The following is a 27,419-nucleotide window of genomic DNA, read 5'->3' on the forward strand; positions in this document are numbered from 1 at the left end:
TCATTTCCTATGTGCGCTCACTTCTATAGACAGCTCCCTTCCTACCTCCTGAAGGCAGACGCAAAGAGATACATAGAGATACACAGTGAGTAATTGATGTCCAGCATCTTAATTTGGAACTTTTTTGTTTTGGTTTGGTTTTTTGAGATACGGTTTCTCTGTGCAGCCTTGGCTGGCCTAGACTCACCTTGTAGACCAGCCTGGCCTCAAACTCACACAGATCCTCCCGCCTCTTCCTCCCGAGTGCTGGGATTAAAGGCGTGCGCCACCATGCCTGGCTTCAGGACGTTCTTGAAGCTAGACTCGTTTGCCAGTATCAGGTTTGATGAAACACAAGCTAGCCAAGCTGCCCTGTATTCCTGACTCAAATAGGATAGAGACCCCACTGCTACCACCTTCCGTCTCTGTGGTTCCTGTGTGTCCATATTTAATGTACCACATTATGCATGTCAGCCTCCTTTCTGATAAAGCATCTTTCCTTACGTCCTGTGGAGGTTCAGGGTTAGAACACCAGAGCATTGGGGGAACCGGCACATCTCAGTTTTTGGCTGGAATGACTGGCAACTAAGCTACCCAACCAAACCCACCGCAGCTCAGATCTTTCTCACATACTCCACTGTGAATGTCAGTGGAACACTCCAGAAGGGGCTGAACAAACAGATGGCCTCGGAGCCTTAGTCTCACTATGCATTTCCTAAATTTCCCCAAACAGCCTTCTTTAGACATTATCTCCAGATGAACTACGTGCTGTAAACTTGAAAAAGACGGGAAACCCTGGCTTCAGCATGATGCTTAGCCATGGTAACTACTACTGTCAGAGCTAATACCACACACACCGTGTTCCCTTATAAAATATCTTCTTCATTGTATTTAAGCTGCTTCAATTTGACAGAAAGCAAGTCCCATGAAATCTTTAATAAGGAGCAGCATTGGATAGGAGCACAATTTTTGTATTCCGAAATAACATTTGGCAAAATGTTGCATTAACTGTATGCTCATCCTCAAAGGACTTTGCCGTATCAGCCCTACTTCTGTGAAGCAGGGGCCATGAGGTGCCACCTAGGATTATTTCCTCAGGTTGGCCTGAGCTTCCTGGAGTAATTCATGTGTGTGTGTGTGTGTGTGTGTGTGTGTGTGTGTGTGTGTGTGTGTGTGAACAGTCCCCTCACCTTCCTCCTTTCCTAGACAAAAATGCTTAGGCCTAAAGAGCAAGCTACCCAACTCAGCAGCAGGTTGGCACTGAAGTGTGAGCCAGCAGTTTCTGACCATAATGTCTTAGCATCTGACCACCCGAGAAGGCTGAGTTCCCAGGGTCACGACTTTAAGGAAGGTTGTGTGATGGCACAGAAACTCAAGTCAGAGGACAGGCGGAAGCTGCCAGCAGAGCGAGAGGCCCAGACGGAAGCAGCTGGCCTTGGATCTGCCCTCTCCCAGACTGTGCTCTGGGCTCCAATGGCGCAGACAAAGAGGACGGCTAGATCTCAGGTTTTGTTTTTGACACCTTTGACCGAGATGCCCTTAGGTGCCTGGTTCAAGACGTTACTCTTCCTCCATGGGGTTTGGCTGGCCACAAAGCTATTCGGTGTGAAGAAATGGAAATACATGTGACTTCTCAGGAAGGTCTCTACTTTCTTCCTTTAGCACCCAGGTGACCTTCTCGAGGTACAGCTCAGTGTCATTTGGATATCCACGTCGACCACCAAAGCAAGAGGTATTTAGTTCCCACGTCTTAGAAATTGTACGTGCCTCTTTCTACTTTTCCCATCACCACTCACTAAGTAGACTCTGAACAAAGAGATTTGAGTTGCAAGAATCCAGACATCTGTTTAAAATAAACAAATCAGTCCAAACAGTCAGTGTGTGATTTGGTCACTGTGGCTTCGAAGAGAGAAACACAACCCCTTTCATTCCTCTTTGATAATAAAATACCATCACGGGATTTACACCCCCCTTTCTTCTTCATATCAATTCAGCCTTCTGTGATAGGTGTTACTAAAAAAAAAAAAACCTTTGAAGTTCTTGTTTGGACATGCCAGATTTTCTTTAATACACCAACTGATAAATAATTCCTCTCTGCAATCTCTCAAACTGAAAAAAAAAAAAAAGTCATGAAAAGTGAAGGGAAAAAAAAACAAAATAAAATGCCTTTCACATTTCTTCATGTGCGCCATAAACCATAGACTGTGGCTCAGGACCGCCACCTAGTGGAAATTTAAGAGTAAGGCATGTTGTAAAACCAGGACATCAAGTTCAGAGGGTTTGCTTATCTTTTTCCATATAAAACGAGTGATAAGCTAACATTGCTCCATTTAAACAAGGGGCATTTATTTCCTAAATTGTTGTCTATAGATTCTCTGCTAAGATATACTAAGATCTCTGATCCTTAAATGCTCCCTTTTGAAACATTGTAGCAAGACACCTGTATCCTTCCTTTTCTGCTTTAAGCTTGTATGGAAAACTGTTAGGTGGACAGTCACTTCCCTCTGGTGGCCACCTCAGTGATATAGAAAGGCTGAGCATTCTTTTCCTGAATTTCCCATATTCTCTTCATTATTTCTAGAGTTTTCTTTCAGGAACCTACGTCCATCCCAGTTAAAACACTATGAAGGCCTAGGCCGGCTTCATGAGACTCAAACCCCGCGGGTCTGTCAGATTTTCAGCATGCTGGCTAGAAAAGATGGGGAGGCTCATGTGGATCTCACTGAGTTCTTATTACATTGCCACTTCTCAGTCAGCCAGCATTTCACAGTTGGTAAAAAAAAAAAGAAAAGGTTATTAAATGGAATCTAATAGATTCAACCACTAGCTGTTCTTTATTGCAGAAATAAGCATCATGTGTTATTGATGATTCTTTTCATGATAAATGAAGATTTCTCATCACTGATATAATTTCTATTATAAGCCACTGCTTCCATGTTAACCCGGGCTCTGCGTAGGCAAAGGTTTAGAAGCATTCTTGTACATTCCTGTTTGCCAAAAGACCCCGGCCAGCACCATAAAAGCGGGTCCAGGCAAGTCTAGTAAACACTGACAGTGAACATACATCATACATGGCACAGCCACTCTTGTCACACACCAGCCAAATGTGCTATATATCAAGCAATAGAAACTAGAATTTATATATATATATATATATATATATATATATATATATATATATATATATATATATATATATACTGACCTCAGACCCAGTCAGACAGCAGGCCAGGATGAACGGAGCCATAGGCAGTTAAATGTGCAAGGGGGGGTGGTGGTGGTGTAATTCCAGTGTGAGAGGTGGCTACCAAATAGGAGCCACACTTCCCTCTTGCCTGAGGCTTAAAGGTTGTCTTATAACTGAATACTTGTCTAACTGGGTCTGAGGTCCTCTGCTGCAAAGGAAGAGTAAAAATAGAAGGAGTTCTAAAGCTTTCAGTGTGTCCCAGAATTCCATTCTTTCAGTATAGTAATTCATCCCTTCGCAAAGTGATTTTGATAGCTGTGATGGACTCTCCATAGTGTCTGCAGGTTATGGGGGAACAGAGTAGGTAGCAGTGGAAACAGCAGCCTGATGTGTGTGTGTGCGCGCCTGAGCTGCAGAGGGCTGTGGTTAGGGTCTGCAGCACACATGCTCCCCGCGCCTGAGCTGCAGAGGGCTGTGGTTAGGGTCCGCAGCGCACATGCTCCCCCCCTTTCCTGCATCTCCCAGTTCTGTACACTAGAGAACTAAAGCTCGGCATCCTCATGCCATTCATGCTAAGGGATCATTGGACAGCACAGAGCAATCTGAGCTTGGAAGATAAGGAGAACCCCACTTCCTGTCAATTTTCCACACTGAGTACAGATATTTCCGCTTTCCCCAGCATAGAGACAGATGAGATAGCAGTGACTTTTGGATGATTCGGGGTGTGGCGAGGGGCTGAGAAGAAATTAACTTAAAGGGCTACATCAGCTGTTTGTCACATTTGGAAGGAAGATGGTTAGTTTTGTGGGTAGCTGCAGAGCTCCCCTATTGCAGCCAAGGTTGTTGGAAGGAACACTGTGGACTTTCTGTAGCTATGTGCATTGTCCCTGCTCTTCGTTGTAAAGAACACTTAGTATAGACTTGGTTTTTTATGGCTGTGAAAAGGGTTAGAATTCCTCCAACTGTACGTGAATCTCTTCCTTTATTCATTACAGCATGAATTTTTCAAATGCCACGAATTTGGGGGAAATAACAACCTATTTTCTCACAGAAATGGCTATGTGACTGTCAAGCGTCCAACTGTCTTTGCCATCCCGGGTGCCTTTCTGACACCTTTCCATCTTCTAAACTAACGATTATGCCGGGGAGCCTAAGGATTTAGAATTAATAACACAGACAGTAATTATATCCTCGTAGTTCTTACTCCTCCAGAATTTGGTTCATGATCAAAATATGTTTTATTGAAGGGAGATGCTGTGAATCCTAATGTTGATCTGCTTGTTGTAAATGTTGGGCCAGGACACTGACAGGTACCAAGTGACAGCCGCACCACTCCCTGCCTCCCACCAGCCAGGCTTCTCCATCTTTCTTGCTGTCATGGTTTGAATATGAAATGTCCCCCACAGGCTCATGGGTTGAAGGCTTGCTTCCCAGACAATAGCGTTATTCTGAAGATGGGACTATCTGAAGGAAACAAGTCACTTTGAAGGTCCCCACTTGGCCTCTTCCCCTCTCCTGCCCACTATCTGTAAAAGACAAAACAAAACAAAACCTTCCTTAACACCTGTTCCCACCACCATGATGTTCCACCCATGTGCAGGGGCCACAGTCAACTTCTCCCCTTTAGGTTGCTTCCTTTGCTATTTTAGTCACAGCCACATAAGTGTGACCAGCACACTAGCCTTTCTGTTCTTGTTCGGCGTTATTGCACCGTCTCACTTGCATTCCACATCTATTTACTCACGGCCAGACACAAGTGAGTGGCACAAGAGGCTCCTCAGTCTCACTGGTTCTTAGCCAAGAGACGCACCAGAGAAACATCACTCCCTAACCACGACAGTGATGATTAAAATGAGCAAGCGGAAGAGGCACCTGGCATTATTTTTTTAAACTATCACTTAGTTAGTTTGCTTAATAGTTGCAATAATCTGCGCTATGTTTTAGCCTCAGCTTATAAATTCAAGAATCAATCTCTCTCTCTCTCTCTCTCTCTCTCTCTCTCTCTCTCTCTCTCTCTCTCTCTGAATATCTCTTTCTCTTGCTGTCCTGAACCTCACTATGTAGACTAGGCTGGCCATAAACTCACAGAGATCCACCTGCCTGCACCTCCCAGCTGCTGAGATTAAAGCACACCTAGCTGGTTGCGTTGTATTTTAAGGGAAAGAAAGACAATGCTGGGAGGACATGGTGGCTGTAATAGAATACTTATTACAAGATATTGGAATGTATCTCAGCCACGCATTGCAGAGACTGCTTTCAGATCCCTAGGAGGCTCTCTTTAGGTTGAAGGAGCCCCTGGGATGCACATAGTGAAAGGAAAAGATCGATGCAGACAAGTTGTCCTCTGACCTCCACATGTGTTATGGCATGCACACACACACACACACACACACACACACACACACCACAGAGTCAGAGACAGAGACACACACATGTACATACATTCACACACAGAGATACATCACTGATAGACAAACAGAGTCACAGACAGACACACACAGAGTCACAGACAGACACTCACATAGAGTCATGGACAGACAGACAAACACACATAAACATATGCACAGAGAGAGAGAGCGAGATAGATAGATAGATAGATAGATAGATAGATAGATAGACAGACAGATAGATAGACAGAGACAGAGAGACAGAGAGAGAGACAGAGACAGAGACACACACATATACATGCCCACACTAAATTAATGTATAAAAATGCTTTTTTAAAAAAATTAAAACCTTTTAGAGTACCGTGAGAGACTCTACATGGCTCCGTGGCTCAGAACACAGGTCTCTCCTCAGGTTTCCCACTTACCACCAGCCAAGTTAACTAACATTTCTAAGCCCACTTCCTCTACCATTGAGTGAGAAGAAACCACATGATAGCATCACCAGGATTTGATAATAACGTGTATTGTAGAACCTTTAATGCTCTATCCATTGTGAGTAGTAAACGATATTGCTAATGATTAAGATGGAAATAAAAAGCTAACAAGGTAAGTCAAAATAAAGTTTTCTCTTATAATCTTAAAAATAAATGAGTGGTTCCCTCCCCACCTAACTTGCCTGGAGCATGTACCACGCTCTCTCTGTGCCATGATCGCCCTACCTGACACCTGCTTCTATTTACTCCCCTAGATGGGTTCATGCAGCCCTTACCTAGCATAACATTAGTTCAAACAAGCTGATGCTCAATTCTGTTGTGGATGCCAGGCCAGTTCATTTAATGTTGTATTCTTCTGTCTCTAAGGTATTTCTCTGAAATGCAACAAAAACCAGGAGGAAATACAAAAAAACGCAGGACCTGTCTCCTTCCCACTCTCTGACCAATGCCTTCCTCTGGTTCCATCTGAGAGCATCAGCCTGTGGTGCCCAGAGCTCCATGACGCTAACCTGTAGTTCCATGTAATGCGATGGATTAAAACTTCCCCACAAACATAACACTACAAGGTGGAACTTAGGGAATACTGATGGGCAAAGCACTCTGGGAAGAGGCCAGTGAAGTCCAGCACTGCGTGTTGGATAAACAAGAGCATGTGTTCTGGCTGCAGTGCAGCCTCCCACACCTCCCAGGGTGCTGCAAGCACTCACATGCAGTCCACACCGCAGAGATAAGACAGGCTTAGGTGGGCTGACAGCTCCTCTGTTAAAGAAACAGGCTGTCAACACATCAGCTGCGAGTACTTACAGATACCTTGCAACCCACTGTAAATATCAAATGAGTAGATCTTATTTATAACTCTTGACCTGTTGAACTTGACCTCATACATAGTATGATCCCTCATCAACTTGACTGTAAAGTTAATTTCTTGAACTAGGTGCCGTTGGAGAAAAGCTAGACTCTCACGCACAGAGCTAGGTAGAAGTTCCGAATAGGAGGTTTTAATTTAATTCTGAATCCATGCCATCCCTGCCCAACGTGAGCTAGGTTTCAGGGAACTCCCGAACTATAATGGGACTTCATTGACCTTTACAATGGACCTTGTCAGCAAGACTCCGTTTTTTTTTTTCAGCTTGTTGCTATGTTCCTGGCTGTGGGAGTGTTGGAAACCACTCATGTTCCTCTCCTTCAGTCCCTGAGAGAACACCAGCAGAGGACTTTCCTCCCTCTCCTCAGTTCTCAGGGGCTGGAGTACTGACCACACCCTGTTCCTGAGGTGATACACTTCCTTTCCATCCTACTCCACGGGCTGGACGGTGGGAGTTAGAGAAATGCCTGGATGGATGAGAGGAGGCATAACTGTGGCTGGTCCAGGAAAGAGGGGTAACTATTGTCATAACACGAAACATAGCCAGGACTTGTCTAGGCAGATGGCCCAATAAAGGCTCAGAGCAGTGTGTGTGTGTGTGTGTGTGTGTGTGTGTGTGTGTGTGTGTGTGTGTGTGTGTGTGATGCACACATACACTGGGGAACAGACACCATCAGACTGGTTCCCGTGGGACGCACAACGGCATAAACATGACCCAGACTGCTGGCAGCCAGGGAGGCTTTGTTGCCAGGCAAACAGGGTGCAGCAGGGAGGTCCGTGATGAGTGATGAATGGCCTGTGCCATCCACTATGCCCAGATAACCGCCTGCACTGGATCCCTTCCCGCATCCCTCACGCCCTAGTGCACGGAAGCCTCTGGCAGTTGATTGGACATTAAACAATCTATTTATGACACACTCAGCACTGTGGATTAAAACGTGTTCAAGTACTGATATCAGAGAAGCAAGGTCCCAGTTAGAGAGGCGTGACAGTCCAGGTTAAGTCATGTGTACTGCGTTCTGTAAGCCCTTACTGTGTGGGTTTCTGAGCACTCTGTCTGCTTCATTGTTGTCTGAAGGGAGAACCGGTCCTGGCAGCAAGGATAATTAACCACTATTGTAGACCAGCACAGGATTGGCCAAATACTGCAGAGGCCTTTTCGCCTGAAGGGAAGAGATGGGATTGCTAACAGGAGGTAGCTTAGCCAGCATAGAGGTTGTTTAAGTCCAGTTTGTGGAAGGTACAGCGCTGACTGCAGACTGCCCCTAGGTGGTCCCACCAGCTGCTGCCAGTGTCAGAAGCATCAACTGTATTTTTATGTGCAAATTCCAAGGAATGTTGACTTCTTGGGGGACAAGGAAATGGGGTTGACTTTAATCTCTATCAAAGCTTAAGTGATATTTTCAATCACCACTGCTACGAATCTACAGTGGGATTTATTGACTGCTCAGCTTTCTTTTTTGTCTTTCAAATTTAAAAAAAAAAATAGTGTGTTGTTCCAATCACTTGTTCTATTAGAAAAATAGTATGAGGCTTCTAGAAGGTGCCACTGTGACTGTAACGTGCTGCTAATGTTCAACAGCTAGTGGTTTGGGAGGAAAAGCCTTTATTCATAACATTTGTTAATTTCCATGGAATAAATGCTTACAGAATGCCCAATTTCAAGCTAAATCTGGGCTACTTCTAAGCTTAGGACTCTGAAGACATGCTTGTTAGTCCATCTTTATAGCGCGTTTTTATGCCTGAAACATTAGCCATCAGCTCTCTCAGCTGGTGCAGGCCACTCAACCCACTTCTCCAGGATGAAAATGGACACTAGTGGGTATTTTCCACAAGGAAGTGTATTGGACAGCGTTCCCCACTGTGCCGACACGTGAGCAAAACAACTTGAAGACAATCCTTTTGGGATTCCCAGGGTGGGAGGATTTAGCCCCTTGTGTCAGAGAAGGTATTTCAGGAGAGCAGAGCAGCACAGTTCCCATCAGGGAAGCCAGGAAGTGAAAACAAGAGCGTGCACTTCCTTTTTAGTCTACTGTGGCAGTTGTCAACCTATGAGTCATGATCGCTTTGGGGGTGGAATGACCCTGTCATGGGCAGTGCTCAAGACCATCAAAAGAAAATAAAACCCATAGATATTTACATTATTATTCATAACGCTAGCAAAATTATAGCTATGAAGTAGTAATGAAACTAATTTTATGGTTGGAGGTCACCACAACATGAGGAGCTGTATTAAAGGGTCACAGCATTACAAAGGTTGAGAGCTACTGGTTGACCTAGATCCCATTACCACTATGGGTCTTTTCCCTTAGCTAATTCTCCCTGGAAACACCCAGATACACCCAATGGTTTGCATTAACAATGGCCTTGGATCTCAGTCCAATCAAGCTGACACTAAAGAGAAACCATCACAAGTGCATGCTTTGTTGACTGGAGACCTAAGCACATCTCTTTAAGCCTTAGTGTTAGGTACTGCCCACATATGAGACAAAAAGGCACCCAAGGAAATACTCCTGGGGGAGGGCGGAATGGTTCAGCCTCAATAATTTATCAGTCAACTAGTAGATGATTTCTTGAGTTCCCATACAATAGCCATATTATTAAAGGAGTTGTTAGGGTCAGAGCCTGCGCCCTCCTGTCCCTAACAAGCAAGGCTCAGTCACCTGTCTTCTCAGTCTTTCCAAGCCAATAAAACGAAGAAGTAATGGGAAGCCGGGAAAGGAGATTTACTCAATGTGTCCACAATGGGAAAAGTGGCAAATGAACTGGTCCAGTGGTCTCCCAAATCCGTTGCCCTGGGGTCCTAATATGAGGGTGAGGCTTAAATAGAAGGCAAGAAGCATACTTAAGCGGAAAAGCTCTATCAACACATGGCCTCGCCCACCATTATGGTCTCTCCTCCAGCGTGGCTGACAAGTCAGACCTTGTGAAATCTTCCCTGGGAGACCAGCTCCCCCTCTGGGTGGTGCCAGCAGCTGGGTTTTTTTTTCCCCCTTTTCACAGCAGGAAACTTGTTGGGAAAACAAAGCCAGTTCTCAGAATGAACTGTTTCTGTAGTCTGCTAGGCAAACAGTGGGAACATGTATTTTATTTTATTTTATTTTATTTTATTTTATTTTTTAGAGTATCTTCATTTCCTCTAGGAAGGTCACAATGTCAGTCAGTACAGTAGTGTGGTGGGTTGACTAGGAACGGTCCCATAGAGTCAAGTGTTCGAATGCGTGGTCCATAGGGAGTGGTGCTATTAGGAGGTGTGGCCTTGTTGGAGTAGGTGTGGCCTTGTTGGAGTAGGTGTGGCCTTGTTGGAGTAGGTGTGGCTATGGGATTTGAGGTCTCAGAAGCTCAGAGGCTCAGAGACCCAGTGACTCAGTATCTCTTCCTGCTGCCAGAGGAGCCAAATGTAGAACTCGCAGCCCCTCTCCGGCACCATGTCTGCCTGTACAACACCATGCTTCCTGCCAGGATGAAAAAAGACTAAACCTCTGAAACTGTAAGCCAGCCCCAGTTAAATGTTTTCCTTTATAAGATAAGCCATGGCCACAGTGACTCTTCACACCAATAGAAACCCTACCCAGGACAATTAGAGTCAATCAAACTTGGCAAGACCCAGTGGCTCTCTGTGGCTGTCTCTTGTTGCTGAGTGAGCTCACAGGAGCCACTGATCTGGCATTTGGGAGAAGCTTTCACTGGTGCTAGTGATCGCTTCGTTTATATAGTTGAGCCAGACATTTGCAAGTTGCACTGTGGTCCGGTTATGAATACAGGGTGAAGCCTGTTAACAGGATTGCCTGATTGCCATGTGACCTTCAGCAGTGTCTGTCTGTCTTCTTTCTGGGTTTCTGTCTCGCCATTGTAAATTGAGAACAAAGTCTGATCTACTTTCTGGAGTGTGAGGACTGAGTGGATTCACATATATGAAATGCTAGACTATCACATATGTAATCATTGTTGATGTGTATTGGTTCTCGGGGTTAAGTGCATCATGTTACAACACATTAAAATAAGGAAAAAGCAGTACTCTTTCAAAAAGCAAAGCCAAGCTCAACTATAATTGTAGTGACATCTAGTTATAAAAAAAAATCATATTTTATTAAGACGCCCAAGCTGAGCCGTTGGATTGGATATGACAGTATTCCAGAAGCTTGGTTAAAACACTCCAGTGTGCTTCCAGGACTTCTGGGAGCCCTCAGCTTCCTTCCCAACTACTGAAGTACCTCACTGGTATTGCAATTTGGTCGTGAAATGCCTTTCATAGGCCCATATTCTTGAACATTGGGTTTTCAGCTGATGGCACTGTAAAGAGCTATAGGCCCTTTAGAAAAGAGCTTCTACCTTTCTAATGCTGTGACCCTTTAATATGGTTCCTCATGTTGTGGTCACCCGCCCCCCCCCCACCACCACCACCATAAAATTATTCCGTTGCTACTTCCTAACTGTAATCTTGCTACTGTTATGAGTTGTCATGTAAATGTCTGGTATGCAGGATAGCTGATACGCGACCCTCACGAGGATCATGGCCCACAGGTTGAGAACTGATGCTTTGGAAGGCGGCACTTCATTGGACGGAGGAAGCCACGGAGGTGGGCCTTGTGCTTGCATGCCCACCCCCTGCCACCTGCCTACAGAAACACTACAGAAACTCCTCACACCCCCGCTCCTATTTTTCAGTGCTGAGTCTGTGATAGACCCCGATCTCAGGACTCTGCTCTCACAAAGAGGGGCGCAACGCTGCTGATTTTGCTCCTTACAGTCCCCTCTTTGGAGAAGGATACGAAAAGATTCACTTACGGCCTATTTGTGTAATTAGCTGCTGTCCGTAGATGGGTTTCGGCTCCCCTGGGAAGATGCTAAAGCAGCGGAGATAGTGAAGGAGAAATGTCTCAGACTAAACTCAAAGTTGATGGGATTTAATGACCTGATGCTTACGTAGTATATGGCACTTAGTAGATAGTCAATAATTAATACCTTCCCTGAAACACTGGAGAACTCAATAATAAATAATTCACGTCTTTCAAGCTCACAGGGTCATTTTTCATTTTCAGGCAAAATTTAGTGGTTGGATTAAATGATCCTTGCCATGTATTTTCCCAAAGTTTGAAGTTTTGATTATACAAAAAATAAAAATAAAATAAAATAAAATAAAAATTTATCAAATGAATTCGGAACTACCGAGATTGCTATTTCCAAAGTTTCCCACCAGAGGGCGCAATGCAAAAGCCGATGGCTGCTCAGCCACGTGTGACTGTCTCCTATTGTACATCGTAGAGTGGAACCTCAGCTTCCTCCATGGTGACAGTTTTCTCTGCCTTCTCAGCATCCATCATGTTTAGGCTTTGACTGACACTGAGATACACAAACACTTTTACCAAAATGGTTTTTCACACCTGCTTATTAAAACAGGCCTTTAAAAAGGGTCTACCTCTTCATCTCAGTAGACAAAGCGATCAGAACTTTGATACGATTTTGAGATTTGAACTTTGAATAACACATGGAGGTGTTTCTGAGAACATTCAAAATCCGTTCTGACTCTCAGCAGCTTTAGGGACATAAAAGTATATTCTAGATTTACCAGCGCCTGCTGTGCTATGACTCTAGTTTGTATGCAAATCCTTGGAATTCGCATATTCCAAACAAAATCCATCACTCTCAAAATTTAAATATCTCTTCTTTGAACCTGAAGTCTGGGGTGGGGTAGGGTGTGTGTGTCAATTTTCTATTGCTTTCTAAAAATGTGTGTTGGCTTAAGTTAGGGACTCTGTCATTTGTACCTGTAAAAGGGAAGTTACGAACACAGATCTCCATCCTTGGGTAATGGCAAAATCATCACCCATCATCTCAAGTTAAATTTTGCATAAAACATTTATCTCTAGCATTTGTTCTTAACTCTGATTTTGTATAGTGGAGTGACCACTGCAAAGAAAGCAGTAATTCTAAATAAAAGACAGGAGAGGCACTGAAAACAAATTCTAAGGCATTATTATATTGTCAACTCTTCAAGTCCAAGGATTACAATTTGTGATCTTCTCCACCTCCCTTTTAAACTGAGAAATCAGGAAATATTTCACTTAAACTAAAATCTACTTTTCTCAACTACCTTCTCTACAAGCTGGTGGTGTTTCAGATACCATTTTGTTAGAGAAAAATATTAAACTATAAATTAAAACAGAAGACTCAAATAGTATTTGATGTCAAATTTCTGAATTTATAAAAATGGATTTTTTTTTCTAGTTCAGAGTACTTTTTACTCTACGACATATCACCAGCCATGATTTTTTTTCCGTCCCATCAGGAATGCATGTTTTGTATAATTATGCCAGGAACATTGTTTCAATGGAGGAGAATGTATCTTAACACATGTTTCTTATTTCAGGAAGGTTGTACAATTTGACACTTGCCATCATAAGAATTTTGTAAACTTACTTCAAGGTACTAAAACCCTATTCTCAATGTAGAAATTATCTTCAGAGAGACAAAGACCTTAACATAGTCAAGGTAAAAGATGAACAAATCTGGGGTTTCCAATTAACAATAGGGTTCATAAATAGCATCTTTGACCTCTTCTCTGGCCCCACACTCTTCTTTTATTTTATTTAACAGATGTTACCTATTTCTCTCAACTCTCAGCAGACAGTATAGAAGCTTGCTCTTCATTCTTGGAAACCCCAGCCTGGCACTGGGAGACTTAGCTTTGAGGTCACACCTGAAATCTAGCCCTCCTAGCTCTTCCTGAAAAATAACCTTTTCATTTCTACCAAAACAATCAGAGTTTCTTGAAATTTAGCTGCCTCAATCACACTCAACTGGGGAAAAATTCAAGTGATGGAGGAAACCAGCTAAGTATCCAATGGCCTCCCTCTTTCTCAGTCTAGTAAAAGAAGTTAAAGTGAAAAGTTTACCCAACAGTCTTTTTTAGTCAAAACACCCACTTGAGCTGCAGAGGTGTCCCAGTGGCTAAACGTTTGATGCTCTTGTAGAGGACCAGGGTTCAATTCCTAGCACCTACGCTATGGCTCATGGCTATATGGTAAATGGTGCACAGACATACATATAGGGAAACTCTTCTTACACAAAATAAAATATTTTTCTAAAAATACTTTGAAAAAATAGCATTTCTTAAAAATATATTTTAGGTAATTTTTGACGATGTTTGATAGAATTAAAATTCGTTTTGAGAAATTAATTATACATCTCATGAACATTAGTCATCTAAAAACCAAGAGATGTTTTCTAAATTATTACCTAAAAAATGTTGTTATGTCCTTTTTTCCTTCATGAATGATCCCACAAAGAGGAGCCCTTTGATCAACCCTCCTATGCACTTCTCAAGCTCTGAGAGGGAGGAGTAGCTCTTAACCCAGCTAATATTACCTGTAAATTAAAGCGCTACAATGGCATGCTGCATAAAGGGCTTTTGGTTATGGGCTCTTGGTTGAGACAGAGTTTGTCTATGCTGCACAAGCTGCCCTTAAACTTAAAGCCCAGTTTGGCCTTAAACTCAGAGTGATCCTCCTGCCTCAGCCTCCCACTTTTCCATGACTATAGGTTTTTGCCTGTAGTTAGCATTTTTTTATGTTAAACAAAATACCCAGTTTTTGTCACATTTAACAGACAAAAGAATTATTCTTTCCAATCCTTGTGAGCATTTCTAAATGCTGATGATGTTCAGTTTTGTAGTGGGTCCCTCTCACCCATATCTGATAGCACTCAGCTCACTGGGCAGCACAGGTCTGCACACGACACTGAGCTAAGTGCAGGTCCCCTTTCAGTCTGATGATCCTAACATGTCCCCTTCCGGTATGATCCCAACACGTCCCCTTCTGGCATAACTATAACATGGCTTTAACAAGTGCTCATGAGTCAATCATATGAAGACTATTAACTCTACTCAAAAAATTCTTCAACATATTTAAATAACTACGACGAATGCAATGTTAGACTATAATCTCTCCCATTTTATGGAAATTTATGACCAAAAAAATTGGTTCCATTCTTCCTGACTGTTGGAACTTCTCAACACAGAAGGAAAGACATCCAAGCATGTGCTTTGGAACTGATATTGTGCTGGCTTAGCATGTTCCTTGTAACGTATCCTACTGGATGCCTGAAGGGAGGGAAGCGGAGGGGCAAGCAGAAATTATTTGGCAACCATGTAAGCAGATACTTTTAAGGTAGTTGTATTTTCCTAATATGACATATGGAAATTCAGTTAAATTTAGAAGGAATAGGAGAAAATATTTGGGGTGGTTTGTATTTTTTTTTCCAACAGGAAAACCAATTTCTTTCTTCCTAAAAATTCAATGGAAGTGGCCAAGCTAAACTGAAGGTCAGGGCAAGCAATAGATCAGTTGAGTCTGACCTAATGTATAATTTGGGCTGCAATTGAGCGAGTTAATGTTTTCCAACCTGCAATCTCAGTGTATATAATTTCATCTAACTCCTGTTTTTGAAATGCTTGAGAACGTGGGGACCATTGCAGATGCTAGACTTTCAGTGACGTGCAGTTTTATCTCTGGGCCCTGACCGACCTCATTGTCCTTATCATCATTTATGGATATATGCCTTTGAGGAAAATTTTAAATCCTAGCTTGCATGATAAAACTGAAATAAAATGGGTTAAAAACTCATTGAGATTGAAAGTGTTTTGTACAAGTAAAGATGTGCACACAGGTGCACATACAACACATGTGATTATATTATTTATCACATCTCTCATATGCCTCATTTTTTTTGTTCTGTTTTGGGTGGCTGGTTTGAAAGGCAGGTTTCAAGGGTGGGCTACACCCTTAGCCACCTTTGAAAAACATTTGCAGAGAGCCAGAGATCTGAGCAAACAGTTGTCCTCAGCTTTGACAAATATCCACAACATTGGGGGAAATAATTGACCGTTGGGGTTTGTATCCACACAGTAGACTAATGCTGCCCCTGCCAGTCTCCTATGGCCGTAAAATGAAAATATGGTAAGCTATGAAAAAACACTGTCTATGGGCAGAGGGCTATGAAAACAGCATCTTTCACTGTATTTCTAACCTGAGTTTCCTTCCTTCAGACACAGTGAGACCAGAAGTGAAATTACTCCCCAAAGCCTGAGCAGTAAGTACTCACATTTTTCCAAATGAGTTTCTCCTTACTTTCCACTCTCTGGGATCATGTTTCCCTCTGTCTGCGCTCCTAATTCCTCTCCACTGGGATAAGGCTGTAATTGTGTTCAGCCCTGTGCAGTGCAGTGTGAAATAGTCAGGACATTGATTTCTGTGGAGGCCTTAAATCTGCAACCTACAATAGCTACTGTTTTGCTGCAAATTAACAGCAACATCTTCACAATCATGTAAGCAATTTATCTCATTGTGGAAGAAGCCAAAGGTTTTCCTAGGAAGAAGAATGCTTGGTGATGGAATACCAAGTTATGAAAAATCAAGAGGACCAACTAAACTTTGAAACAGAAGTGGCAGGGAGACTCAGAAGCAATTCATAGCAGGTGACATGGGAGGAAGGGAATGTTGTCACATTGCATGGCACACACACACACACACACACACACACACACACACACACACACACACAGTGAAGTTATGACCTATTTTAAAAAATGGTTTGAATTACAATTAATTATGGATCAACAATACAAGAGACTAAGTCTCCAGGAAATCTCTTACCTACTCATGACTTTGTCAAAAGCACAGTTTGAACGCTTAAAGCAAAGAGGCAAAAGGCTCAAGAGGGCTGATATTCATTCCTTGATATGGAGGGGCACAAGTTAAATGTGGGCTGCTGAGCAAGCGCCATACTCACAGCAGGCTTTCTAAGAGACTGAGAGGAGGGCCGTCATGTAGGTGAGGCTACTCGGATCAACACATTCCCAGCAGCCTTAGAGTCCCACTGCTAGTGCTACTCTCAGAAGGCCAGGTGCCAGGATACAGAAGTGGGAAAAGACCATCAGACAGGCTGCTTTGGCTACAATAGGCCTAATGATTTTGCAGGGGCGGGTTATGGACCTAAAAGGAAACTAATGTTCAACACGTACGGGACGGGAGCCACCATGGAAAAATCTCTGCTTCTGTCTACTTATTATCAAATGGATCCTATAAAAATATTTATAATGTGGAAATTATATTTTAAATTAACAGACCTTTTCAGGTTTATAGAAGAGTTGGGCAGGAGGTAATCTAAGTATGATCACATCCCCTCACTCTAGTCTCACATTATATCTTGCACTATCTGGGCCACATGTTACAGCTTCCAATCTAATGCTGATACATTACTGCTAATGAAAGCTCATAGTTGACATTAGGATCTGCTCTTGGCTTCCTGGATTCTATGTAGATTTCCTTCCTTGAGATTCTTTAAGTTTCTATTGTAAGTTAACAAAATGTTTGGCACGAGTCTATACAACGAATTAGAAGATCTTTCAAGATAATTTTTTCAAACTTTTTTTGCTATCTAACAAAAATGAGAAAACTGTTCTGATAAAGCAAACTTGGAACATTTTATAAAAGTATGCATACACACATATATAGAAGTATATATAGAAAACACAGAAGTAAATATATATATATATATATATATATATATATATATATATAGAGAGAGAGAGAGAGAGAGAGAGAGAGAGAGAGAGAGAGAGAAGTAAATATATTTTGAGGGGAATCTGGAAGGATCAAGTGAGTTTACTACTACACAGGAAGTGCGCAAGGCAGTGATGGGCACATATGAAATGCTTAAAGAATGCTGCAAGCAACTGTCATTGCTGTACTTAATACTTCATTGTTTGTTTGTTTGTTTGGTTGTTTGGTTGGTTGGTTGGTTGAGACAGGGTCTCAAGCAGCCATGCTGGCCTTTTCCTCCCTATATAGCTGAAGGTGACCTTGAACTTCCTTCCCTACCACACACATTCTTCACTTTTATAAGTTCTAGATTATAGGCTACCACGCCTAGCTTTGTATTTAATTTTTTTGTTGTTGTTACAGAATTTACTTAAGGAGAGAAAACAAATGGCATGGTCTCCCTAGTACACCAAGAAAACCACTGGTTAATAGCTTCAGGAAATACTAGAACTTGCAAGAAAAATAGAGTCCTTGCATTTTAAAGGCAACCAAAAGGCGGAGTGGCCAAGAGCCGTTTGGAGACACAGACCTGAAGTATCTGTCCTCTAGCAATGACCTTCAAGAGTGCACTTGCTCACCAATGCTGAGCAATGACATCACCATCAACTGTCATGATCCCACTGATCACGTGGGTTGCCCACGGAAAATAAGTTTTACACCTGCCTCTCATGCTGTGAGGATTAGCAGGCAAGAGTGAAATAGGCCAGTAAAACCTCTCAGAGCTGTAGTTAAGATTGACTCCTAGTCCTTTATTGGGGCCATTTTAATTTAATGACATCGGAATGTAATTGCTAAATCAGGTTGAGCACTTCCCACACCTGAAGTGCTAAAATCCTTGGACCGGAACACTGAAGGTTTCTCACTGTGATACTCCTCCATGCCAAGCTAACAGGTTCTACCAATTATCTGCTGTATAATACACAGACACACTATTTGGTCTAGACATGTGTCATATAAATCTTGTGACTATGAATCATAAAATTAGTTGCTTTGGCTTAGTTTCAGTGATTTCTGAATAATATGGATTAAATATTAGTTGAAACTAGTTCCATGCCTAGAGTCTGCATTTAGTACATTCTAAGAAAAATATTAAATCTCTCTGCTAATTTGGGAATGCGGCACATTTTAGCGCCAGTGGGAGTTATCTAGGGCTCTTGCTAGGCTGCAGATATGGGATCAAGAAGTCTGCAGTACCACCTCGGGCTGCGCATGTCTACTGAAATCCTGATGCTTCTGATATGTTGAAGGTCCAAGGATGCAATTTTAGTTGCAAGTGTGGCTTTGGCATACTCTAGCACCAGTGGTATTTTGTAAACGTCACTAAACAGATGGGAGCCTTAGGCACCTGTCTTTACACGGGGAGCTAAGAAGAGAAACATCTGTCTGCGCTGATCATTGTGAGATTAAAAAGAGACAATGGATGCTGAGTGGTCAAGTTAGAGCCGATACGCGCAAAGCTAGCCGAGGTCATTTCTATTGCTTCTTGTCCATCTGTTTGTCAATGATGGGATGCAGAGCTCTCACATTTCTACGAATTCTGTTCTCACTTGGCAATTTAGCTACTGACTCCTGAAAAGTAAGAAGACTAACAGCTGAGAAGGTCAGCCTAGTGGGAAACATATAAGGTAAGGATGAGGGGGGCTGGTATGAGGCGCAGGCTGGGATGCATCTGACAACCAAGCCCACAGTGAGCAAAGGTTGAAGCGGGAATCTTACTTCTCTTCCTATGGTCATCAGCCATCCCCGTCCATTTCGCCACCCACGCAGCTCCTAGGCAAGCCCTACTAAGCAGCCACCAGGGTCAGAATGCTAGCACTTCCTGTCTGCTCTATTGCTCCCTACCTTGGCTTTCTTATACTTATCTTTTTATTCTTGCCAAAGCAGGGGAAAGTAGCTCCTTAAAAGCTTATGTCCCCCAATACAGTTAACAGAGTCAGATCCAAACCCCAGAAGGCAGGTTTCAAGCCCTAGGCTAATACCACCTCCCCACCATCTTTATCTGTTTATGACATCTTATAGCGTCCTTAAATAATAGACAACATGGCAGCTCTGCCTTGTTGCTGGCCTCTGCTATACCATCTTGTCTGATAGAATATCACTCTTGGATCCCTATTTGGCTCTCTTTAGAACAGTTTAAGATCTCAGGTCAGCAGTCACATTCCTAGATGCCACTCTTGTCCCTTACACGTTTCTGAAGTCCTACCTAGAGCCCAGAATCATAACCAAAGTCACCATCAATCATCAGACACAAGAGGGAGCCCATTTTAGTTAGGCCGCCTACTCCCAGTCAAGCAATCAGAGCATCAACGTCACATCAATGACTTTAAGTGGGAACCAAAAATTACCCTGCTTAAACTGCTGAATCATGGCTGCTGTTTGAAGACACTGAGACTTGGAGGTTGAAGGTTATTACACAGAAATAAAAATGAATATACCATCATATATATATCTGAATGGACAGGGTTTGTGTGTGTGTGTGTGTGTGAGAGAGAGAGAGAGAGAGAGAGAGAGAGAGAGAGAGAGAGAGAGAGAGAGAGAGAGAGAGAGAGAGAAATGAGAAAAAAATACCACCCTTTACATTTTAGGGTGATAGAGGAGGAGGGTGAACCGGCGCTTTGAAGACTAGGCTATTTCATTTTCTAGGAGCCCCATAACTGGAGGCCTTGGGTTCCATGGTCTATGGAAGGGCTCTTCACACAAACCTTCAGAATGCTTTCCCGTAATTTACACATTTGTCTTTCATGAGCAGACATGGCTCTCGTTCCACTCCAGTACTTTTACATAACATTCCTCAGTGCTTCCAATAGTCCCTTTTCCAATTTGGAGTCAGGTTCCATTTTTCCTTGGGAGTTTTTTGTCCTTTTCCCCCCCTGTCCCCCCACCCTTTATCCCTGGCTAGGGAAACAGGGGGATTAGACCAGCAAATCAATGTGCGCTCTCTTCTACCTCCAAATTGAGCCTCTGGTGTTCACCAGTGTTTCTTCCTTTTTGCCTTTTGTTTCTTTGCCCCGCAGCACACTTCCCTCTCCTCTGGGCAGCCAGCAGTGTGGTCCACACACACTTTGATACTGATAATAAGAAGCCGCCCTGTCAATAGCCTAGGCTGTCCTTTCACAGATCAGAGCTTAGGCTTTTTATTCAGCTGTGTCTGGGAAGAAGATATATATATCCCGCCTTAATACCAGTGATATCACTATGGTGATTGCTGAAGCCAGCTCAGAACCCAGAGTAAATGAATGCAGATGGGAGGCCCGGGTCTTCTAGCCTGGCCCAACTAACAGGTCTTCCTGAGTCATGGAAATGTACAAGAATGAGAGAGGCACGGACAGCAATCCAGGTGGTCTCAAGAGATGGAGAAAGGATGGTTGGGAAGAGAGGACCCAGAGAAGGGAAAGCAGAGAGATGTGTGGGTAGAAGAAAGAAGGAAAACATAGGGGCTTTGGGACTAACAGGAACGAACCCGGGGATACGGGCAAACCCTCCCTTGGCATTTGTGTCTCTCCACTGATGTCTGCCAACCCAAACTGTTCTCATTGAAATCACAGAATAAAAATAAAGAATAGGACGGGAATGCCGTGGGATTCCAGTTCCCAGGACTGGAAATGAACTGCAGGGTAACAAAGCAGAATTCTGCAAAGCCGTCAAATAGCTCCTTTTGCTTGCTCCTCTCATGTTCTTTTTAGTGCAATTGATACATGAAAGAGGCTATATGGAAGCTATATGTAAGCTATGCATCATGATAATATACTAGATAATATTCGTGAGGAACCACCCAGCCTATGAGTCAGCCTACGAGTCGGTATATTATCTGTAATGTATCTCTTCTCTGTGTCTCTTCCCTCTCCCTCCAAAAACCAATCAGGGCACTGAATTCTGTGTTCTCAGTTCCTTTATTTATCACACACTTGCACAAGTATCTTGATGCCTACATGTATGTGTTTTGATAGTATTCAGTGTTGGTCAGTTCCAAACAAGGATGCTATATTCAATATGTTTGTTTTACGTAATACTCTGAGACTTATCTATGCTGTCATAGATGATGTTATTGCTTTTCCCTGCTGCGGATTTCTATATTGTATGAATTTACTTGTCTATTTTCCTATTGATGGGGTCTAAGCTGTTTTAAAGTTTCTACTATAGTGATCACTGACACTGCAAAATACCTTATGTATGCTCCCTCCTGTTAATGTCCAAGGAGACAAAATACCTTATGTATGCCTAAGGAAAACATAATGGTAAAGTATACAGTAGTAAGATATGCAGTTATGCAAAAATACAAAATATGACTTTTATACTATAAAATGTTTGTATATTAATGGATATATTGTAGTAAATGTCTATGCACAAACAAATCCTAAAGAATAATATATCCTGAGTCTTTCTGTATAAAACATTAATACTTAAAAAGCTGTAGCAAATAAAACAACTCAGTAGCTAGGTATCTCTTTGTGGGCAGAGATTATAGATTAATCTAAAAGATCTGAGAGGCAAGGAATAGAAACCACAATACCAGAAGAAAATTCTGGAGAAATGCAAGGCTAGCTAATAAGTGGTATTATCAAAACTGGCTATATATTTGAGATGAAAACTTTAACTGGAAATCTAATGTCCACCAAAACCACAACTGTTCCCTAAAACAGACTCACTACAAACAGCAAAAGTTTAGAGCAGTTAAGAAGAAAGTTCTGCAGAGGTTCTCGGGCAGAGACAGACTGATTAAACAAACATAAAACTGTTATCCATATAAGAAGACACCACACAGCCTGAGAGGTATACTTACAAACTATGTAAGTGAATATGCATTAAAAATATGAAACATAAAGAGAGCTGTAATAATTTGTGGGGGGAAAAGGACAAAACAACTCAAATGGGAAGAGGGATTATAAAAGTATAACTAATTCATTAATTAGGAAGACACAAACGAAGACTACAAGGCAACTCTATTTTCGATTGCTGAACATTAGGAGAATAAATTGGTAGCATTACTTTGGGAAATGACTTTGATGTTAGTTTTGTAAAAACCTGAGTGGCCATTTTGGCTTTAGAGCCCAGCACGTCCACTGTTTAGTCAACAGGACAGATGGCCATCAAGTCTTGGAACAAAACTCAGAGTAACTAACTACCTTATTGTTGCTACCTTACTGCACAAGCTAAAATAATAGTGTGTGGGTCTCCAGACTTTGTAAGCACTCTCACTGCATTCTAAAGAAGCCCTTCAGTTCTAACTAAACACAGAGACACACATACAAAACCCTCACTGCCACAGCTATGTTTTTGCCCAGGCTTTTAGGAAACTCGAGGCTCTTTTTTCCCCCTTTTTTTCTTACAGACTGTAGCTCCCTGGAGGGTCTGATGAAATGAGGAAATCTGTTCAGGCTCTCACCTATAAAAATTCACTACCAACTTAAAAAGCTTCATTCCTCCCTGAAGTCTTCACACATGACCTCAGGGTCTCTGCTCCTCAAGTTGAGGGCTCATCTCAAATCTGCTTTCTTGCTGGGGTTAGGGGTTAAAGAGATGGATAAGGCTCAGCCTCCACCTCTGAGCTGTCAATCACACTTGGCTTCTAAAGGACCAATGTACCCCTTCTTTAGGGCTGAGGAGTCGGTAATTTGGGGGGCAGCTGGGACTCACCATTTCACTAGATCTAAAGGTCTCCCAGAGGACCAGACATGTCCACTCAGAGAGCAACGAAAAACACCCATGAGGCCCCCTTCAGGATTGTGCCTCATAGACAAGGCTGCCAAGCATCTTACTATTCTGTGTATATTAAGGATTCCCATGGGGAAATCAGTCCTGAGGAATGTTGGCATGAATTGTGTAAACAACCTCATATTTATAAACACAGGTTTTCCCGGGTGAATTATCAAGAGCCCAGCAACATAAAAGAAGTAAAGTCTATTCAGTCTTCCTTTAGCTGGCTCCAGAGAGAGAAGGTAGGTTTCATTGCCTCTGTGCAATCATATTTATGGCTAAATCTTAAATGCCCAGATTTCTCATAATCACTAGCTATGCTGAGAAATATAAGAACTTGAAATCACTGAAAGCTTGCTTTTACAGGCAGGCACAGTAAACCCAGTGCAAAACACAAGGGCTGTTACAGGCCGTGTTAGGAGAATAAGGGGCTGTGGAAAGTGTGCACTCTGGGGTCTGGCAGGCTCTACCATTTACTGCTATTCAATTGCTGTGGAGCTTTGAGCGAGTCCCAGACTTGGCATCGTTGCACATAAACATAGATAAGAACTGTGGTTATCTCATGAAGTCATCGTTACAATGAACTGAGTCAACACAGGAAAAGTTTATGTCAGTACCTGGCATGAGAGAATAAATTCAAAACAGTAGTTATTCTTTCTCTAAATATTTCTGGTATTGTGCTGTTGGTTTAAACTCTCCATTAACAGAGAAACTAAAGCAATGTCAGTCTCATTGCTTTTTTTAAAAAGCATCTTGAAGCAGCAAGATGGCTCAGTGTATAAAGATGTTTACCATCAAGCTAGGCATCTCAGTTCAATCTCTGAAAGACGCATGGTAGAAAAAGAGGATGGATAACTATATTTTATCCTTTGAGGTCCACGTGAGTACCATGGTATAAGGGAGTCTACACACACATGTATGCACACACACACACACACACACACACACACACACACACACACACTAAATAAACAAAGTGTAATTTGGAAAAGTATCTTAGGGTTGTTAATAAGTTCTTAGGACAATGTGTATATAAGTGTATGTATACACACAGTTTAAATGAAGCTATGTAAACTAGGGTGATAAATGTTCTTCCCCAAGGCTCATAGGATACCTAACAACAACAACAACAACAACAACAACAACAACAAAAATCACAGTTCTAGACATGAGAAACTTCCTTTTGAGTTATTGGTCAAGAGAGTCCAAGAAACACCCCACAAACAATACAGGCTTTACACTGTAGTTGCCACCCAGAATTGAATGTTAATCTCCATTGTTGAAGATACCACATACTTCAAACACTGGAGTTGGATGACTCTGCTGGATCTGCTATGGCTTCCTTATTCCTAAGGCCTAGCTCTCACAGTACCAGAAGGTACTACACAAGATGCCAAGGGAGAAAGGAAATCAATAGCCCCAAATAGTTATAAAGCCTTAACCCACAACAATGACCAGGATGGCAAGATACTCCAAGGGTACAATAGTGGCACTTATATCTTGGGTAACACAGTTGAGCAAGTATTCTCGTGGTAAGATGGAGCATCTTTTGGGTATATGCCCAGGAGTGATAGAGCTGGGTCTTGAGGTAGATCTATTTCCAATTTTCTGATAATCCTTCAGATTGATTTCCACAGTGGTTGTATAAGTTAGTGTGCAGCCCCACCAGCAACGAAAGAGTGTTCCCCTTTCTCCACATCCTCGCCCGCATGAGTTCTCTCTTGAGTCTTTAATCTCAGCCATTCTGAGACTAAAGATGAAATATCAGAATCATTTTGATTTTGCATTTCCCTGATGACTAAGGATGGTCAACATGTCTGATCATCCTGAGTGAAGTAGCCCAGACCCAGAACAGTATGCATGGTATGTCCTCACTTATGAGTGAATATATTAGCCATAAAGCACAGGATAACAATGAAATAATCCATAGAGCCAAAGAAGCCAAGGAGGGCCCAAGGGAAGATGTTTGAATCTCACTCGGAACAGGAAATACAATAGACATATGAAGAAGATGGAGGGAGGGAACTGGTTTGAAGAGGGAATGGGGAGGGTAAAGGTGGTGGGAACCAGGTGGGCAGAGATCAGGGTGTGGGGGTGTGACCCCCACACCCAGACCAGGAAAGAGAGAACCAAGAAAGGAAATCAGTGGTGGGGCAATCTCTGGGACAAGGGAGGCTCCAGGAAGTCTATGAGGATAACTCTAGCCGAGGTTCTAAGCACCAGGTGTTAAGGAGCAAGAAGTCTACAGTGCTGTTGCCAGGTGGACCTCCCACTTAGGGAGGGGGGGACACCAACCCCCCCCATAAACTTTCAACCCAAAATGCATCTTGCCTACAAGAAGTGTAGGGACAGAGATTGAGACAGTGGGGAACCAATGACTGGCCCAACTTGAGATCAACCCTAGAGGAGAGAGGCAACCCCTGTCACTATTAATGATACTTGGCTATGCTTGTAGTTATAGACAGGCGCCTAGCATAACTGTCTTCTGAGAGGCTTGACCAAGCAACTGATGGAAACATAGGTAGACACCCACAGCCAAACAATAAAAACAGCTCAGGGAGTGCTGAGGAAGAGTGGGAGGAAGGGTAGAGGGAGCTGGAGGGGTCAAGGATACCACAAGAAGACCTACAGGTCAACTAAGCCTATGGGGGCTCACAGAGACTGAACCACCAATTAAAGGGTATGGTTGGACTGGACCTAGACCTCCTACACATATGTAGCAGATGCGCAGTACAATCATCATATGGATGCCCTAACAATGGGACTAAGAACCGTCTCTGACTCTGTTGCCTGGCACTGGATCCTTTTCCCCTAGTTGGGCTCCCTTATCAGGCCCCAATAGGAGAGGATGCGCTTAGTCCTCTTGCAGCTTGGGGTACCAGGGTGGATCGATACCCCTTGAGGGGCTCTCCTCTTCTCTGAGAAGGAGAGAATGGGAGGAGAGAAGCATGTGGGTAGGACTGGGAGGAGAGGAGGGAGGGGGTGGGATCAGGCTCTAAAGGCATTAAATAAACACATAAACCTGAAGATTTTCTCAGAACGACACTTTTCTCAAATCACCATTTAAATTTCTGGTTATACGTATAACATCGACTTAAAGAAGCCAAGTACAGTGATGCACACCTCTAAGCTCTGTTCTTGGAAGGCAGAGGCAGGAGGATTATGACAAGTTTGAGTCCAGGCTTTCTACAAAGCAGATTCTAGGCTAACTGTGGGTACTCTACACTACATAGTTACCTCCCCCCCCCCACAAAAAATAAATTCTTAATTCCAGTAAGTGAAAATCACCATATCTCTTACATGGCAATATTTGGTTAAAGGTTAGTTCATGTATATCATGTATGGTTCCTTTTACTCTTTATCAAATATCTCAGATCTAAGAAAGAATAAAGATTTTTTTTAAAAAAATAGAAGTATATAATATAAATATGTATATACTTAAAATTAGATGTACAAAGAAAATGGGACATTAATGAAAACTAATTATGCTATAATTAAGTACTGTCTAGTTTTCTGGAAATTCTGTTCATTATAAAATTCAGATCCTCATAGTACAAAACTGCTAGATTTGGTGTTTTCTATGAGCCAACAAATACCTGTCAAGAAGCCATGTATCTCAGAACTGTCTGTGAGCATGGCATGGTGCATAGGGGTGTAGGGAATTCAAGAGCATGATCTGCTGAGTCAGAAAGTAAGCTGTTGAGTTCTGTCTTGATTCTGTGTTGACCTTGGACCTGTTTCTCATTGATGATAACACTGGCTCGATTAGTTAGCCTTTCAAGAAGCCTTCTCTTCAGTATGAGCAGCTTTAAATACATAGATCTTTAAGGCCCTTGTCAAGTACAAAATTTGCCTATTGAGCTCCGGTATACACACACACACACACACACACACACACACACACACACACAGACACACATCATGAAGGCCTCCTAAAATAGTGAAAGATCATGCATGCCATAGTTGTCAGGCCACAGTTTAATGAGCACTCGAGAGTCTAGTTGTGATGAGTCTGCACTCGTTCAAGCCTCCCCTTGCAGGTGCTAAACTCTTTAGCTGTTTCACCATCTTAACCATGGGATGCATGTTTACAGACTATAGCTCAGCTAAACACACGTTTAATACCAAATCTCCCTGCATTCAGGTTTGCATAGAGCCCTGACACCTCCTCAGCTTTGGCTGGCACACACTGAACACCGCATAAGAGAAGGG

The 27,419-nt window shown here is 42.6% G+C and overlaps 1 protein-coding gene across 1 annotated transcript in view; it reads right to left on the reverse strand.

Moving 5' to 3' along the window:
* SLC9A9 (solute carrier family 9 member A9) overlaps positions 1 to 27,419 on the reverse strand; it is a 550,188-nt gene that overhangs the window by 479,129 nt on the left and 43,640 nt on the right. The window lies entirely within an intron of this gene.

The sequence above is a fragment of the Acomys minous genome, assembly GCF_964271855.1.
Source record: "Acomys minous genome assembly, chromosome: 13".
Taxonomy (NCBI): Eukaryota; Metazoa; Chordata; class Mammalia; order Rodentia; family Muridae; genus Acomys; species Acomys minous.